Source organism: Triticum aestivum, chromosome 6B (genome assembly GCF_018294505.1).
Source record: "Triticum aestivum cultivar Chinese Spring chromosome 6B, IWGSC CS RefSeq v2.1, whole genome shotgun sequence".
Lineage (NCBI taxonomy): Eukaryota > Viridiplantae > Streptophyta > Magnoliopsida > Poales > Poaceae > Triticum > Triticum aestivum.
Window position 1 is genome coordinate 307728180 of NC_057810.1, and position 16214 is coordinate 307744393.

At 45.1% G+C, this 16214-nt stretch overlaps 2 long non-coding RNA genes across 3 annotated transcripts; one reads left to right on the forward strand and one right to left on the reverse strand.

Moving 5' to 3' along the window:
- Positions 1-851: 851 nt before the first annotated feature.
- Positions 852-3256, reverse strand: LOC123137040 (uncharacterized). Of its 2 annotated transcripts, XR_006467664.1 has the most exons (3): positions 2762-3163; positions 1758-1938; positions 975-1479 (listed from the first exon to the last, which is right to left on the reverse strand). It is a non-coding gene; the product is annotated as an uncharacterized lncRNA (long non-coding RNA). The 2 variants fall into 2 exon arrangements; XR_006467663.1 differs by having other exon boundaries at positions 852-1479; positions 1758-3256.
- A 3931-nt stretch (positions 3257-7187) lies between these two features.
- On the forward strand, positions 7188-10063 carry LOC123134113 (uncharacterized). Its single transcript, XR_006465503.1, has 4 exons — positions 7188-7505; positions 7884-7962; positions 8293-8533; positions 9933-10063. It is a non-coding gene; the product is annotated as an uncharacterized lncRNA (long non-coding RNA).
- The last annotated feature ends 6151 nt before the right edge of the window (positions 10064-16214 follow it).

Below are 16214 nucleotides of genomic sequence, written 5' to 3' on the forward strand. Positions count from 1 at the left end.
GGGCTTGCCAAGTGGCGGAGGGAGGCTGGGGCGTGCCGGATCTGGAGGGGGGAGGCGGCAGCGCGGCCCTCGAGGTGGGAGGAGGCACTGAAAACGAGGAGGAGAGGGATGGCTGCGGCTGGGTTAGGGAAGGGGGGTAGGCTGCCAAATTTGGAGGGGGGGGTGTCCATATATAGCAAAAAGCTAGGGTTTGGGGGTTAGGAGGGGTTTCGGGACCCTCGGATCGCGATCGAGCGGCTCCGGACAGAGGGGACCTAGGTGGCTACAGGTAGGCTGTGTAGAATGCCTCGAGCTGAGAAGAGAGAGAAACAGAGCGACCCGGTGGCAGTTTCGGAGACCGAAACGTCCGACGAAGGTACCGGCAACGGTGCCGCTATATATTTAATGGTTAGGCTATCAAATGGACTCCGAATGCAACGAAACTTGGCAGACGGCCTGTCCACACTATAATAAGAACGCACGACAAGTTGCAACCCATTCCAAGAACATTTTTATGCCGCTTATAAAATAATATTTCAGAGGTGCCGCGAGCGCGTGTGAGAGTGTCGAGGCTCGGAATGGACAACGGAGAGAACCGGCGGAACCCGAACAGATGCAAGTTTTATAAAAACGATGCCGATGTAATGCGCATAATGCTATGAGACGAGATGCATAACAAGAATAAAATGCAAAACAACAGACAAAAACCCAACCACGGAGAAAATAATAAATCACATCTCCAAAAAAAGGCAAGAGTCGGAGTTACGAATATGAAAAGTTGTATCCGGGGCGTTACACTTGAGTTGCTACTAGTAAGCTTACGTGCAACGCACGTCTTACTTTATACTCTAGTATTGATTTTGTTTCAGATATTTACAAACATGAAAGAAAGAAAACTTTTGTCTTTTTATCCAAATAATTACAAATGATGGCGGCCGTTTGGCTTGGATCTATTCTATGCCGACAGTTCAGAACAATTTACAATTTACCATGGATTCCCAAGAACGGTCTTAAAAATACAAACTCACGCACAAATAATTCTACTATAAAGTCCAATCATACAGGGGAATAATAGGGATGCGAAGAAGAGATTATCCATCCTTAAAGATACTGGTATCAGTAGTATACATGCTCTTTGATGTGTTCATCTTTTGAGCAAATAAGTCTAGCAATGCTAGTGAAGACACAAAGAAAACTTGGAAACTGTCAGGAACCGGTGCCTATGGCAACAAGGCAGGACATGTGTGCATGGCAACACCACATAGCAGGAGGTACAATTGGATCACATTCTGCTAGTACATCAAATGTGCCGGTTAACTGTGCAATTATTTCTTCCACATTGGAAAACAACCTGATTTTTTTTCCTGAAACATACTTATAATACAACTATTAGTGGTACCAAAGGTTAGTGAAATCATGCCTTGCAGGAATTTTCCTTGTTCCATATGATAGTGTGACAAGTAAGTCTCCATGACTCCGGTTTCTGACCATGCCAATGAGCTGCAAAGAATAGAGTTAATTAACAACTTTACAATAAAATCATAAAAGCAGCAGTCTTTGTGGGTGAATAGTGTTACGGTGCATAAATAGTGTTATATCACGAGGTTGCAAACTTGCAATACAATATAGTGGTAAATCAATAATAATTATGTATAAGCATGCATGAGACCAATATTCGGCCTCCAATACATATTAGTGGCAAATCAATAAAAAAAATCTGTATAAGCATGAGAGAAAATTTGGGAGAGCATCTAAGCATACGTGTATAGGTCACATACCAAGAACAGACATAATTAGCACGCACAAGCGTCGGGAGAATCCACCAGTTCTTCAATCAATAAAAAGAAAGCCACCCCAATCCTCCAACCAATATTAAAGGAACCAATTGAGAAATCAGCATATAGAGATGGGAGGTGCTGCCGGCGTCAAGGGTCCCGGTGGGAGAGGAGCGGCGCATCACTGTTTCAAATGAGTCAATGAGACAATAAAGGTCCAGATTTTAACAAATTAGAAATCAAAATGGTAAGATGCAAGGTTCATGACTTCCACAAAAAGAGCTCTTTTGGGATTGTAAGATGCATCAGCTCGAATTAGGAACTATCATCCTCACCGTTTCCAATAAAAAATGAAATGATAGGAGAACCAGTAATTCACATTTGCTTCACCATGAAACCCTGAGCATGCTGCAGTTGTTTTATATACTGCACGTAATTTGGCATTTGAATAGGAAAATGGGTTCAAAGACGACACAAGCTACGTACGTAAAGGGCAGAAAAGTCACACTGGGTATCTTCAATTGCAAATGGAAATAATTTCACTGAAATAAAGAAGCAAGATCAACCAATATTGACTCGACTGGAACCTAAAATAAAGAAGCAAGAGTCTCCTATCTAATGAAACATGTACATCAAACCTCAGTATTCTTGAAATCTGTCACATACATAGAATAGTGGAGCATTGACCTGCAAAGTAATCTGGGCTCAGGTGTTCATCCATCTTAGTCTCCCCCATCCTCATGGCTAGCATAATTGGACTTTAACATAGTGCCAAATGGAAGTCAATCATTTTTTGAGAAACAGATATTTCACAGTTGAATCCATATCTACAGGAATCAACTATTTGCATGTGGCAATATATTAAAGGCAGAAACACATCGTCAAGCAGGATCTTTCACCGATCTACATACACTTATATGTTCGTTTATCAAATCAAAGAAAGATGAAATTGGTCCTTCCAGATCTTATACACGACCAAGTTTATATAAATCAAAGAACGTGTATACCTTTTATGTGGAGGATTCAGATGAAGGAATTATCTCCAACGCCCTCCTCACGTACGCATGGTGCTAGAGATCTCGCTGTTGAGGGAGCACGTCATGGAGAAGAGGCACCGGGGCGCGGAACGGAGGCACCGACGCGCGGCGTGGCAGGCCCGGGAAGCGTGACAGGGCGGGAGGGGCCTTAAACGGGAGCGCAGGCGCGCGGGAGGCGAGACAGGAGCGGCGGCGAGCCGGGGCACGACGACGGCGTGGTGCGCGGCATGCTGCGCGCGGCCCGGCACGAGGCCGGGGGCGCGGCGGCTCCTGCTCCCTGGGCGGCGCGGCGGCGGGCGGGGAGCGAGAGTGGGGATGGTCCTATCTGAGGGTGACTAATTTTCACGATTTCTGGGTGGGTAATCATGGGGATGGTGCCTATATGCGTGATTAGAGGGGATGCATTGCCTGATTCCTTTTTTTCGTGCGATTACAGGCGATGCGTTTGCGGAAGCGAGGCGTGAAGTTCCCTCTGCGGTGCGGTGGAGTATGGTCAGTCAATCTAAATTGTTAAGTACACACGGGAGGGTAGATTAGATTAAGGCTAACCGTTAGATTAAATTTAGTGGGCCTAATCTTATGATGATAATGCATCGGTGTACGTTTTGTGGGGTGCACGTAAGAAAGTTTTTGTTCGTTTGTTTAATAAGTAGTAAAAATAAAAATTTAATGTGCTGAATTATAAGTTATTGGGATTGGGATTCTTGCGAAATACTTTTTGCGCCAGATGCTTTTAGTTTGCAAGCTGACATTGAACATATAAACCTAGCTACCCAACCCGCCATTCTAGCGCCATCCCCGTTTCAAATTCATCCTGAACACTCGATTTGCATCGCTGGCCAGCGACATCGTACCTTTCATCGCGGTGGTAAACATCCGGTCGCTCATTCTTCTGTACTCCGAGTAACCGGGCTAGAGCGACTGACACATGGGCCAGCCTTGCGTGCGGGCCAGCCTCGCAGCGGCCGGTGTGTGCGTGCTTCTGTCCGGAAACAGGGGCGAATCGATCGTGAGTTGGCAGAGGCGCTCGTGGGTTGGCAGGCTGTTTTTTTACCGTCGTTTGCACCCAGCGGCCACCCGTGAAAATATCTCCTCTCCCTTGCCTTCTCTCACGTGCTCTCCCCTCCCCCGATCCCCTCCATCCCTACTGTCGCGCCGCCGGCTCCATGCAGCGGCCGACGCGGCCTTCTCTCCCCGGCGCTCGAGGTACAACAGCTGCCGCGGCACTTCTCGGCCCAGCCGGATCCGGTGCAGGTCGCCGGCATTCGGCTCCGCGTGCCGTGATTCTGGATCGGGCGCAGATCTTTGCGCTGCCACCTCTCCTCCTCCTCTCTCTCTCCCATGCCGCCATCGTTGCAAGGAGCAGGGGAGATAGGTGCCGAGGACAAGAAGCAACAGGTTGGTCATGGTGGGCTTGAGCTGCTGGGGAGATGGAGGAGGCCGTCGTGGTTCGTCATGGAGGCGGCGCCGCTGACAAGCTGGTTGAGGTACGTGTCAGATTCGTTGGTCTTTGTAGTTGTTCGTTCTCCTAATCTCCTCACAGACCATGTGTTTCCCCTTTCCTCCCTCAGTGTGATGGGGAATACATAGTTCCTACCTATATTACTACTGGCTTGCAAGCTTTAAGGAGATTTTAATATGTTGGTCATTCATATATCTGGCCTTGTGTGACGATTTTTTTTTGTTAATTGCTAATGCTTTATTTCAGAAAACCAAATCTGTACCATGCCGCCTCACCCTCTCAGATTAATGTTTCATCCCTTTGATAGTTTTTTAGGTTTGTCCTTGTCCTTCTTCCCTAAGCGCTGCACTTTTCTACCCTATATTGTTTACTGCTTATTATCGTGTTAATTCCTTTGTATTCTTGGTTTTTCCGGGTGTCGTGTTTGTGTGTTTGTTTTTATGGTGCTGCTTATATGTGTGACTACCGTATAATCGTATATATATGCTGAAAAGTAAAACGTTTTTTCCTATACACAATACATAATTTGCAATGAGATGGTAGTACATCAGTGTATTTACAGAAAAAACGATGGTCGTATATATGCTGAAAAGAATTAAGGCTGAAAAGAACATTCATCTACTATGCTATCGTATATTGCTTCTCTACTTGCTCAAAATCAAATTTGCATCTATGAAAAGGTAAGAAATTAAGGCCAGCGAGATGGCAGTAGATTGGCATGTTTACAGAAAAAACAAATAGCCATGCAAGTTTGAAAGAACATCTTTTTACTATTCCTTGCTATATGCATATTTCCCATCTTCTTCCTTCAGAATCAAATGTGCCTACTAAAGGATAAGAAATGAAGGCTGCAATCTAAGAATACTTCTATTTGCCATTCTGAATTTCTATCACAGCACAGAAGAATGAGGAATGGATACATGAGGCATGGCGTAAGCGTAGGGGTCAGCCAGGGCACGACGCAAGAGTCTGCCCATCTCCTCTCAAAGTTAGTTCTTGCTCTTGTCCCTACTACCTCGCCTTCCAACTCTGATAGAGTATTTCATTTCTGCAATGTATTATATTCTTTGAAGCAATTGCAATTTTTTCATAGCTTCTTGGCATACTATGGATTTAATTCTTTGCGAGAACAAGCAAAAGATGCAGTTTCTGTCAGATACAATTACGGAAAGGTTTGCCGACTAAATGTACAAATATGAGCAAAAGGGGCCATGCTAATTAATGTTGGCCAGGCTTAGGAGTAAAGTTATACAGATTTTGATTTGCAAGTTATTTTGTCCAGCACGAAAGGCACTAATGCGTCCCGAAAACCTAGCACACAAAGGACCAATCCTTCCCTTCCTCGAGCCTCATTCGACTGCGCGCCGTTCAGCATCTCCAGCCTCCCCTGCTCCTCGACCCTCCGGCCCCACGGCCTCTCGCGCCGCCGCCTTCTTCCTTGGACGTCTTCCCTGACGCTCGTGGTGCAGCAACGGCCATTGTAGTAGGTTAGTTAAGCTTGCTTGCCTAACCTGCTATGGATGAATGGTGTGTCTCACCAGGAAACATTAGATTAATGAATTACTTGGCCTCTACAAATTTCGAAATATTGGTTCGGGATATATTAATTTCCACTCCTTATTGTTCATGGCATAAACAAGCACTATAAAAGGTCACAAGTAGAAACTTAGGTCAAGTTATTGCTGAATGTAGCCTGCTTTGTTCAATTGAAATATATTTGCAACATGAGCTGGTTGTTGATCGTTACTTTTTGCATTGTCAAATTGAAAATGTTCTGCAAAAAAATAGTAGGTTTCCCTTTCAATAGTTCATTTTGTCAGTCCGGTTGTATCGAGAGTTCAATTTTTGTTGGTCTGGGCATAGCAAGGGAGGTCCCCCATATTTGATGAGTGGCTTGAAGCTGAACTTCTGTATTTACCTGTGCTTCCTATGCATCTAATATGACCTATAAATTTAAACAGAATTTCATGAGTTGCAAGTTGCAGCTTATTTTCTTGTACAATCTTGCTATTTGATTATTCTCCTTATGCCTCCACCCTGTAATATTCTCCCAATGGCCGATCCATGAACTCACAGAAAAACATTAGGTTCTATGCCAAGTTGTTGGCACCGTATATATACTAAAAGTGGAGTGGTAATAGTTGAACTTTTTTCTTCCCCTTGTAGTAACATAGACGTCGGTAGCAGGAGAAAGTATGTGACTTGGTTGAGTCAGCCAAGAAATATGGTGGTACAATGCACATATTTCCTTCGTTGCATGTCTCCGGCGACCCTGAGTATAAATACTGCTATCATTTCTTACTGCACACTCTTTATTCAGAGATGCTCTGAATTAGAACTCCCCATTGGCATATCTGCAGTTCCATGCTATACATCCCCCAAATGACGAAAGTTAAGTTCAGGGGCATGTTTTTTTATATATGCTTGACTTAACTGGAGCTTAAATTTGTCATTTGTTTAATTACCAATCTGATTTATTCTTGACTCTTGATTGCAGCAGCTGGAACCGAGGGATATTGACACGGGTAACAAAATAGTTGAAAGATTTTGTACCAATGAGGCTCTTGAGACTACAAACATTTCTTCACTCCTTATACGAAAGGATTCTAGGACTAAGTTATAGGATTTTATATTTTAGTCGGATTTTCCTTCTGTTAATATGTGCTCCTGTGCAATTTTTCATAGGCTTCTCTTTCCTTTTTCTGGTTACGATTTACAAAGCTGAGCAATAGTTTCTCTACTAATATAGCTTGCGTGAAAAACATCCGTCTTTAGGATGCTTTTGTGGCATGTGTAACTGCCTCACATTAGCCTATGCTTCTATCCGAGTTGTTTAATACTAAGACCATAGTGGATCATGCTTTTTAACTGGTATATAAGTGTTGATGGAAAATGATGTCTTATTTTTTGCCTGGTAAATTTTAATTGGCGCATGCAATCCATGCTTCCCAGTCTTTGGTGACAATGTTGTCAGGCCAAAAAATAGAAGTTTTCGATTTCCTCTCTCTGGTTTTTAGTTGGTTAGATGTTAATGTGTGGAAATGTATATGCTGATTTTTTTCCCTGTTTTAATAAATTGCTAATACGTGGATCTTGTCTGCTTTGCATGGACTACAGTATATATTCACAGACTTTGTCTGCTTGCTTCAAAACTAAAATGTGACTTTTACTTGCCTATTACCAAAGAAGATTTCATGCACGCCACATCAAGTCACCATAGATGCCTCCAAGTGAAATTTCAGCGACGACAAGGTATATTTTCCCCAACACCTGATCTTCTTTAATCAGACCACCGTTCATTATTGTGTATATGCTTCTTACTCTATGCCTGAATAAGCTATTGGTATCCACATGTTTGTTTCCATGTGTTCTACTGTCTTTCTGGTACTTGAAGCATAGTTTGTTCATGTGTGCAACTACAGTTCCAGCGAGTTGGAAGTCCTGTTGTTCTCAAAGTTTGCCTCATATGCCCTTTAGAGAAATCTTTATTGAACATTTTAATTTTCCTCATACATGCTTATCATTTGGCATCATGTTATTTTGTGACACAGTAACTGAATATGCTCACGGGAGGATCACTCTGGATGTGTAGGAGGTATGAAGTAATAGCCATTTTTTTTCTCTGTGTAGATTTGGCATCATATTGCCCAGTAACTAAATATGCACACAGAAGGACCACTCTGGATGATGGAAAATGCATTATCCCGTGGTAAGAAGCTAACGGTGTCGCCCCATTTATACCACATTTAGGCATGATAATTAAATTAGCCTTCAAATTAAATAGATGTCCGCATTCATGGGTGCATAGATGAGCTGAGCTACTATTTTTTTGTTTGGGAATGAGGTAACACTATACAAACAGCATGACACTCTGAACAGCTTAATACTAGACGGAAACAAAATTTCTCTTCCTACTATGTCTGTACCATGAACAAGATGTTCGCAACAAGTGGTCAACAAATGGTATTCTGTTCCTGTCCTTTCTCCTTTTTATGAATCTTCATAGCTGCATCTTAACCATGCTTAATATCTATTGCAGTACTTTTCCACTCACTTCACACAAGAATATCTCAAGGGGCACATGCATGAAGAGCATACTAATTTGCTGATCAAACCTGGAAACAGACCTGCCATCGTCATTGCTCGGCTTATCATACAATCACAAGAAGCTGGACTCATGCATTTGCCTTTGAGGAATTGGCGGGAGAACTCATATCATCGTGCACTCCCTTTGATAGCGTCATGAGCAACCACTTCCATTATCTCATAATATAGCTCAGGTTCAAGACCTAGGTCATGCACTACTTTTCTCGACCATATAATGTGCTCTGCGTCACCTTATCCTTTCAGCTCCAGTACTTCATAATATAAAGTAGATGAAACATCTTTTTAAATTGGTGTGGAAATACCAATGCAGATGGAGCTACGTAATCCAGCTTGCTTTCTATCATGAGCTGGTCTCATGACTTTGTTTTCAGCCATCTTGGTACCATGCAATGGAATATAGGAGTATAACACTATGTTTGAACATCGTATCTAAATATTCTCTAAACACTCTTGCTTGGTTCCCTCTTGCCCTTTGCACCATCGACACAACGGGTAAACCAATGTATGCTATTATCAAGCGATCTTATTACTTCCTTTTAGTCTATCATGGTATCATCTATATTGTAATGAATGGGATATAAGTATCCATGAAGTTGGTTCTAAATCAGTCACATGTGCATGGGCTTGATCTCGCTTTTTGCGCCATGGGCGCAACTGGTCATCTAGTCTTATTAAACATAGATGGGCTTTAGGTCAAATTTATGTGGTTGGATCTAACCAAGCAAGGGTTGTGAAGAGGGCCCTGTAAAGTACTTCCTCCGTTCCTAAATATAAGTCTTTGTAGAGATTTCACTATGAACCGCATATGGATGTATATACACGCATTTTAAGTGTATATTCATTCATTTTATTACGTATGTAGTTCATCTGGTGGAATCACTACAAAGACTTATATTTAGGAACGGAGGGAGTACATGATTTTGATTAGCATGGGATGCTTGGATGATCATTATTTTGATTGCTTCGATGCCACTTCTTGCGTTCCGGTGGTTGAAATCCATTGCGATTCTAATGCCCAAGTGCAATCTGGTGCAGATAACCATGCACGTGATCACATATTCAATACAACCTTCGTTCAAAAAAGTTTTCCTAGATTTGTCTAGATATAGATGTATCTAGACACGTTAGGCAAGCTTTTTGAAACGAGGTAATATAAGAGTATATTTGAACCGAGCTAAAAAGGTGCAGATCACCATACATGTAGTCACATATTTAACATAAGTCGCATATTTTGCCGAGCTAAAAAGCTCATTTACACGATGTTAAAGTGTTGGCACTGCCATGGTATGGTTTATGTTTATTTTAGCGTCGGATGCAATTGACATATAATGGTGTAGTTTTGTATATTATCAATGTTCCATTACATTATTTTTGATCATATTGGTAAAAAGGAGAGCGTGTGTTATTTGTAGATTTTAGTGCGTAGCTTGTACTTCGCTGGGATTAGAAGGAATGAAGCTGTAGTGTCGTTGATATTCTAAAGCTTGTACTATTAGGAATAGGCTTGTGATTCAGTGTATCCCTCTCCGTCGCGCTACTGATGTTCTGATCAAATGGTCTGGTTACTTACAGCTTTGGCGGCTGCTTAGCCGCCCCAGGGAGAGAGACGCCATCACCTTCATCATCACCCAGCTTCGTGCAATGGCTCTTGGGATGGCTCCGCCACTTCCCCCACCACCACCATAGCCGGATTAGATCTTCCCCACCTCGCCGCCACCGTGTGTGTTGCGCGGGCTTGTTGTGTCTGTGTGTTGGGCTTGTTGTGTTGTGCCCACAGCTGAACCCGTTTGTTGTGTGTGTGCTTGTCTGTTGGACCTTGCCTGCGGTGGTGGTGGTGTGTGTGTGTTTATTCGGATGGTACTTTGTGGACTTTGTGCTCGGCGGTTGCTTTATTTATAAAGCGGGGCGAGTTTGCACTTGCACTTTGAACCTGTGACGAGTTTGTGGACTACCTATTTGCACTTGCACTTTGAACCGGTGATGAGTTTGGTTGGGCTGTGAATTTTGAAAAAGCTGATGTGAGCTGTGAAAAAACTGGAAGTTTGGTTGAGATATAGATGTGAAAGTATAGATTTGGCATGAATTGTCTTAATGCCTTTGCGGCCTAAAAGAATATCTTCATATGCATTTGGCGAAGCACAAACAGAATTTAAGGTAGGGCAGAGTGTGTTGACACAAAAGTGAGTCTAAGCCCATGCATGCCAATGCATTTTTATCACTGTAAATAGGTAGTCAAGTGCAAGTGCAAATACAAACATATGTAAAAAGAAGTGCAACATCAAGATGTACCTCACTAAGTGAAGATCACAGAAGTCTCAATTTGTCACAGGTTCAGGTAGTGACATGTGGATACACTCATTACAATTGTACGGAGACATTGAGTCAAAGTATCTTGTCAAATCTAAATTTACACCATGTGTATTGTGCATTGTCTAAAAATCTAGAGGGATAAATTCACACATGCACTCCCTTTCCATTGGTGATGTACACATACAAAATTTCAAAAGGAAAAATATACTTGTCACTTTGCCACTCCCTTCCTTCCGTTGTCTCATTGTTGCTCCCTTTCCATTTGTTGATTTTGTAGCCTTTCAGATAGCCCACCAGCAACAACAACAGGCCATCATGCATTTGCACTGCCTTGTGCCCTTGTGTGGGGGCTTCCGCGTTGTGCGTTCTCCTAGATGACACCGTCACATGCCTGCCAATGTAGGATAGAGACCCTAGGGTTCCCAATCTTTCACCCTTGAAGGTGGAGAAGGATGAACACAAGAGAATCAACAAGAGAAACACTCAAAGACGAGAAAGTCACACATCCACTAACTCCACAATCCCATACAAGCATGTAGATCCACAATTAACAAAAGGAAACAAGTAAAATGTAGTTCTTCCCAAATCCTTGGAGGAATTGAAGCCTTGAAGGGGGTAGTCTTCTCCAACCCTAAGGGAGGAGCTCTTGAATCCACATGAGGATCTTCTCCATAGGAGGTCATGATCTCTAATGGAGTAGATAAATGAGCAAAGATCTGTCTAGTTCATCTCGTATAGTTTGCTAACACTAATTCGTCCAAGGGGTATATATAGTCTATGGGGGTGAGAGAGGGGTACATGGGCCGAAACTCAAGTGGTTGGATGCAAGCAGTACGAGACGTCCGTTGGTCACCGGATGTCCGGTGGCTTCTTAGGGACCGGATGTCCGGCGGCTTGTTGGGGTTCAGTCATCCAGAGGCCTTCAGACTTATGGTATTTTCCGTCGATTTGGTTGTGGATAGTCGTCGCTGGATTTTTGGTAAGGACCGGACGTCTGGTGGCGCGGGACGCTGGATGTCTAGTCATTGTAGAGTTGATCCGCGACTTGTTTTCCTAGGAGGTTCTACCCATGTTGCACCTGATGTCTGGTGGTCCTATCATACGTCTGACGGCTGTAGCTTTTCTACAACTTTCCTTCTTAATTCTCTTGCTCCGCTTCCATGCCATCTTGTCCATTGCTCCAAGCTTCTCCATGGACATGTTCTTGGTACCTAATCACGCATAAGACGTCCATCTTAGGTAGTACCCATGTTTCACATGAATGTAAGGGATAATCACTAAGGAGCGGATTAACCTCCTCTTCAATGGCGCGTGCGTGAGCTCTTGTCAATGGTACACTTGGTGCTTGTGGAGTTGGTGTAGTATCCATGGGGATGACCATTGGGTGCTCCGCAACATTGCCCCCACCCCTTGGGAAAGATCCAGTCTCAGATAGTGATCTTCATCACCATGGTAAGGGGCCAAGTCATTGATGTTGAATGTGTCACTCATATTATACTTGTCGAGTGGTATGTTGATCTTGTAGGCGTTCTTGTTGATGCGTTGTAAGATCTTGAATGGACTGTCCGCCCGAGGTAAGAGCGTGGACTTGCATTCATTAGGGAAGCGATCCTTTCGAAGATGGATCCATACGAGATCTTCGGGGTCGTATACCATCGACTTCTTAGTTTTGTTTGTCTTGGAGGCATGCCTTGCGACTCGCCACTCGATGGTGAGCCTTGGGTTTTCGTGCATCTTCTTCATGTATGTGGGACGGGCACTCGCATCCATGTTCGTGCGTTCTTGTAGCGGTAGTGGGAGGATGTCCAATGGGGACAATGCGATGAAGCTGTAAACCACCTCGAAGGGAGACTTCACTACAAAAAAAAGACATATCTGTGACATTTTGGCCCGAACGAATTTTTTTCTATCATGGTTATGACACTTCTATGATGATAACTGTGAAAAAACACGTATCATCATAGATGTGGTGGGCTCCTACTTCTATGACAAAAAATCATGACAGAAAATGGGCTTTTCGTCCTGGGCGGGCCGGGGACGCACCTCCATGACATTCTTTGGGCCGTCCATGACGGAAAAAAATCATGGTAGACGCAAGGGCGAGGAAAATTTCGGGGAGTTCCCGATTACGGTGGGTGGTCGGGGCCGAGCGATGCATAGAGGTTTGCACATTTCTCTCGTATACGTACGCGCGTGTGTGCGAGGCGTTGGGCTCTAACTGAACCCGAGAGAGGCGTTCGCTTACTGTACCCGAGCAATTGCACTAGCTACGTTACTGAACTTGAGCGATCGATCCCTGGCTGTTAACTGAACCCAAGTGATTCCTTCGTTGCTGACTGAACCCGAACAATTCCTTCACTATTGCTGCTAACTGAACCCGGGCGATTGATCGCTGCTGCTGCTTACTGAAGCCGATCGAACATGCCTCTTGATGAATAGTGACTGTTGGGGGTTGGTTGAATGTGTTGAGACATGGTGAGTCTAGCCGGTTGGTTGGGGTTGGATGAATAGTTCCTGGTGGGGGTTTGATGAACAAGACCCCGTGGTAGTAGGCCGTTGCCGCTAGATGAGCAGGACCCCGAGGAGGCCGCCACACCTGAGCCGGTTGGGAGTGGATGAATAGGACTCCATGGAGGGCTAGTTGAATAGTAGCCGGTGGAGGCTGGATGAACAGTAACCCGTGGATGAACAGTATCTGGTGGAGGCAGGAGGAAGACGCGGTGGATGAACAGTAGCAGGTGGAGGCTGAAGGAAGTCGGTGGTGGATGAAGAGTAGCCCATGGAGGCTGGAGCGAGGCAGTAGACGGTAGATGAACAATAGCTCGTGGAGTTCCGTTTTGCGGTACGCCATACCCTCCCAATGAACAGGACCTTGTTTCGACCATAGGAACTCGAACATAAGTTTGTTTCCTTCGTTTTGTGGTACGCCAGACCCCTCCTGATGAACATGATCCCATTTCGTCCATAGATGGTCGAACAGAAGGCCATTTCCTCCATACTGTGATACTCCAGACCCTGTTTCGGCTGTTTTGTTCAAGCCGGTTGGCTCCCATTGAATATGACACATTCCGACGTAGTCTGTTACCTCTAGATGAATAGGATGCTGTTTCTCTATTTCGACCCAGCCGGTTGGCTGCCCGATGAACATGAAGCCGTCACTGTGCGCGTTCGAGACCACGCCTGTATGTACGTACGTGGCCGTCATTTTTGTAGCGCGGCTGTCCTATGTGTACACGATTTAGATGGGACTATCTGAATAGCTACTGCTCCTTACTGGGCCACGGTTCATCATTGCAGAAAGACCGATGGACCAGTATGTACGTACATGTTTGCGACCAGAATGGCAATGCTACATACACTTCGACCGGGTGGGTCCCGACTGTCAGGTAGGAGGAGGCACTTTTCCTTGTGTGCAAAGATATTGATGGTGGGTCTGAGCTATCTGGGGGAGGATTCATTTTGTTGCACGTAATAAGGAGGCACTTCCTTGTGTGTGAAGATGTAGCTGGTGGGTCCAGCTGTCAGCCTCACTGAAAGATTATGGATGTCGCCTAGAGGGGGGGGGTGAATAGGCGCTTTAAAATAATTACGGTTTAGGCTTAAACAAATGCGGAATAAACCTAGCGGTTAATTTGTCAAGCACAAAACGTACAACAACTAGGCTCACCTATGTGCACCAACAACCTATGCTAAGCAAAATAAACTACTAGGTGATAGCAAGATATATGACAAGAAACAATATGGCTATCACAAAGTAAAGTGCATAAGTAAAGGGCTCGGGTAAGAGATAACCGAGGCACGTGGAGACGACAATGTATCCCGAAGTTCACACCCTTGCGGATGCTAATCTCCATTTGGAGCGGTGTGGAGGCACGATGCTCCCCAAGAAGCCACTAAGGCCATTGTAATCTCCTCACGCCCTCGCACAATGCAAGATGCCGTGATTCCACTAAGGGACCCTTGAGAACGGTCACCGAACACGTACAAATGGCAACCCTTGGTGGCGGTAACCGAAGCCGTACACTTTGGCAACCCTAGGGGCCGGTTACCGAAACCCTTCAAATTTCCCGGGGCGATCTCCACAACCTGACTAGAGAACCCGACGCTTGCCCGGAGCTTTACACCACAATGATTGAGCTCCGAACACCACCAACTGTCTAGGGCACCCAAGCACCCAAGACGAACAAGCTCTAGGGTACAAAGCACCCAAGAGTAATAAGCTTCTCAACTTTTCACTTCCATGTATCACTATGGAGAACTCAAACCGATGCAACTAATGCAATGGCAAGGGCACACGGAGTTCCCAAGTCCCTCACTCTCAAATCCTACCAAAGCAACAAAAGCTATGGAGGAATATGAGAGGAAGAACAAGAAAGAGAACACCAAGAACTCCAAGATCTAGATCCAAGGGGTTCCCCTTGTTGGGTTCTACGGTAGGGTACACCGACTATAAATTAAAACTTTCCTACGCGCAGAACGACCAAGAACATGCTACGGGAGATGGATCACAGATCATTACCACTAGACGCACATTGCCGTGCAGTGGACGAAGAGTTGGGGCAACGCGTCTGCGTGGATCGTCTCCTCCTTATCCGATCTCCCTCGAACAGCCGGTCGTCTGATCCCACGTACAAGTTCGCCGGAGCGGCATAGGTGCACCGCCTCTAATGGTATCCATGCGTACAGGAGGAACACCATGCGGCAGACTACTAGGTCCGATCACACAATCGGTGGCGAGTGGAGGTGGCTATTCGCAACACATGCTAACCCTAGTGACAACGCTGAAGCGACCCCCCCATGAGTGTGTCGCACCTCCACTTTATATAGGCGCTCGTCGCGGGCTCAACACCTGGGCCTCGCACGGACCCTAAAGCCCAAAATCTGTTCGGCCGGGAGCCGAGTCCGAGTAGGATCACATCTAACTCATGGAGTCGGATTAGGCCTCACATGTTCCTTCCCTTAAGAGAGCGACCCCTTAGGTTCAAGTCGGCTTGGTCGCAGGTTAGATCGCCTTCGACCTGCTTGGCTGGTAGCGGCCTCTAGCAAGGCGTGCCGACCACCAAGCAGACAATGAAGCCGGTTGGCGAACCTGTACATCACACCTCTATTCCTTTTGCCACACGATATATGTTGTCGGGCTCAAGGCGAGTCTGTCATCCTTGTGCTAGCCCGACCTCTTTCTTGTTCCAGTGATGCCAACCGCAAACTGGATTGTCTCATAATCCTTGTCGCATGGCCATGCTTAACCTGGTCGGATCACACAAGGGCCCCAGAGTATATCTCTCCTGATCGGAGGGGCAAATCCTATCTTGCTCGACCATGTCTCGCAGCATGGGTCTGGACAAGCCCTAAACCTACCTTTGTAACTACCCAGTCACGAAGTAGTATTTGGTTGGCCCAAAGCAGGTCTGTCACCACCCCAAGTACATGCGCCAGCTCAGGTCTTAGGACATAGAACATATGTTGTACTAGAGACTCACATATGGCATATCGATGTGTCTTATAGTTGGGTCTGTCTGACTCGGACCTTATCTCGACTTGGAT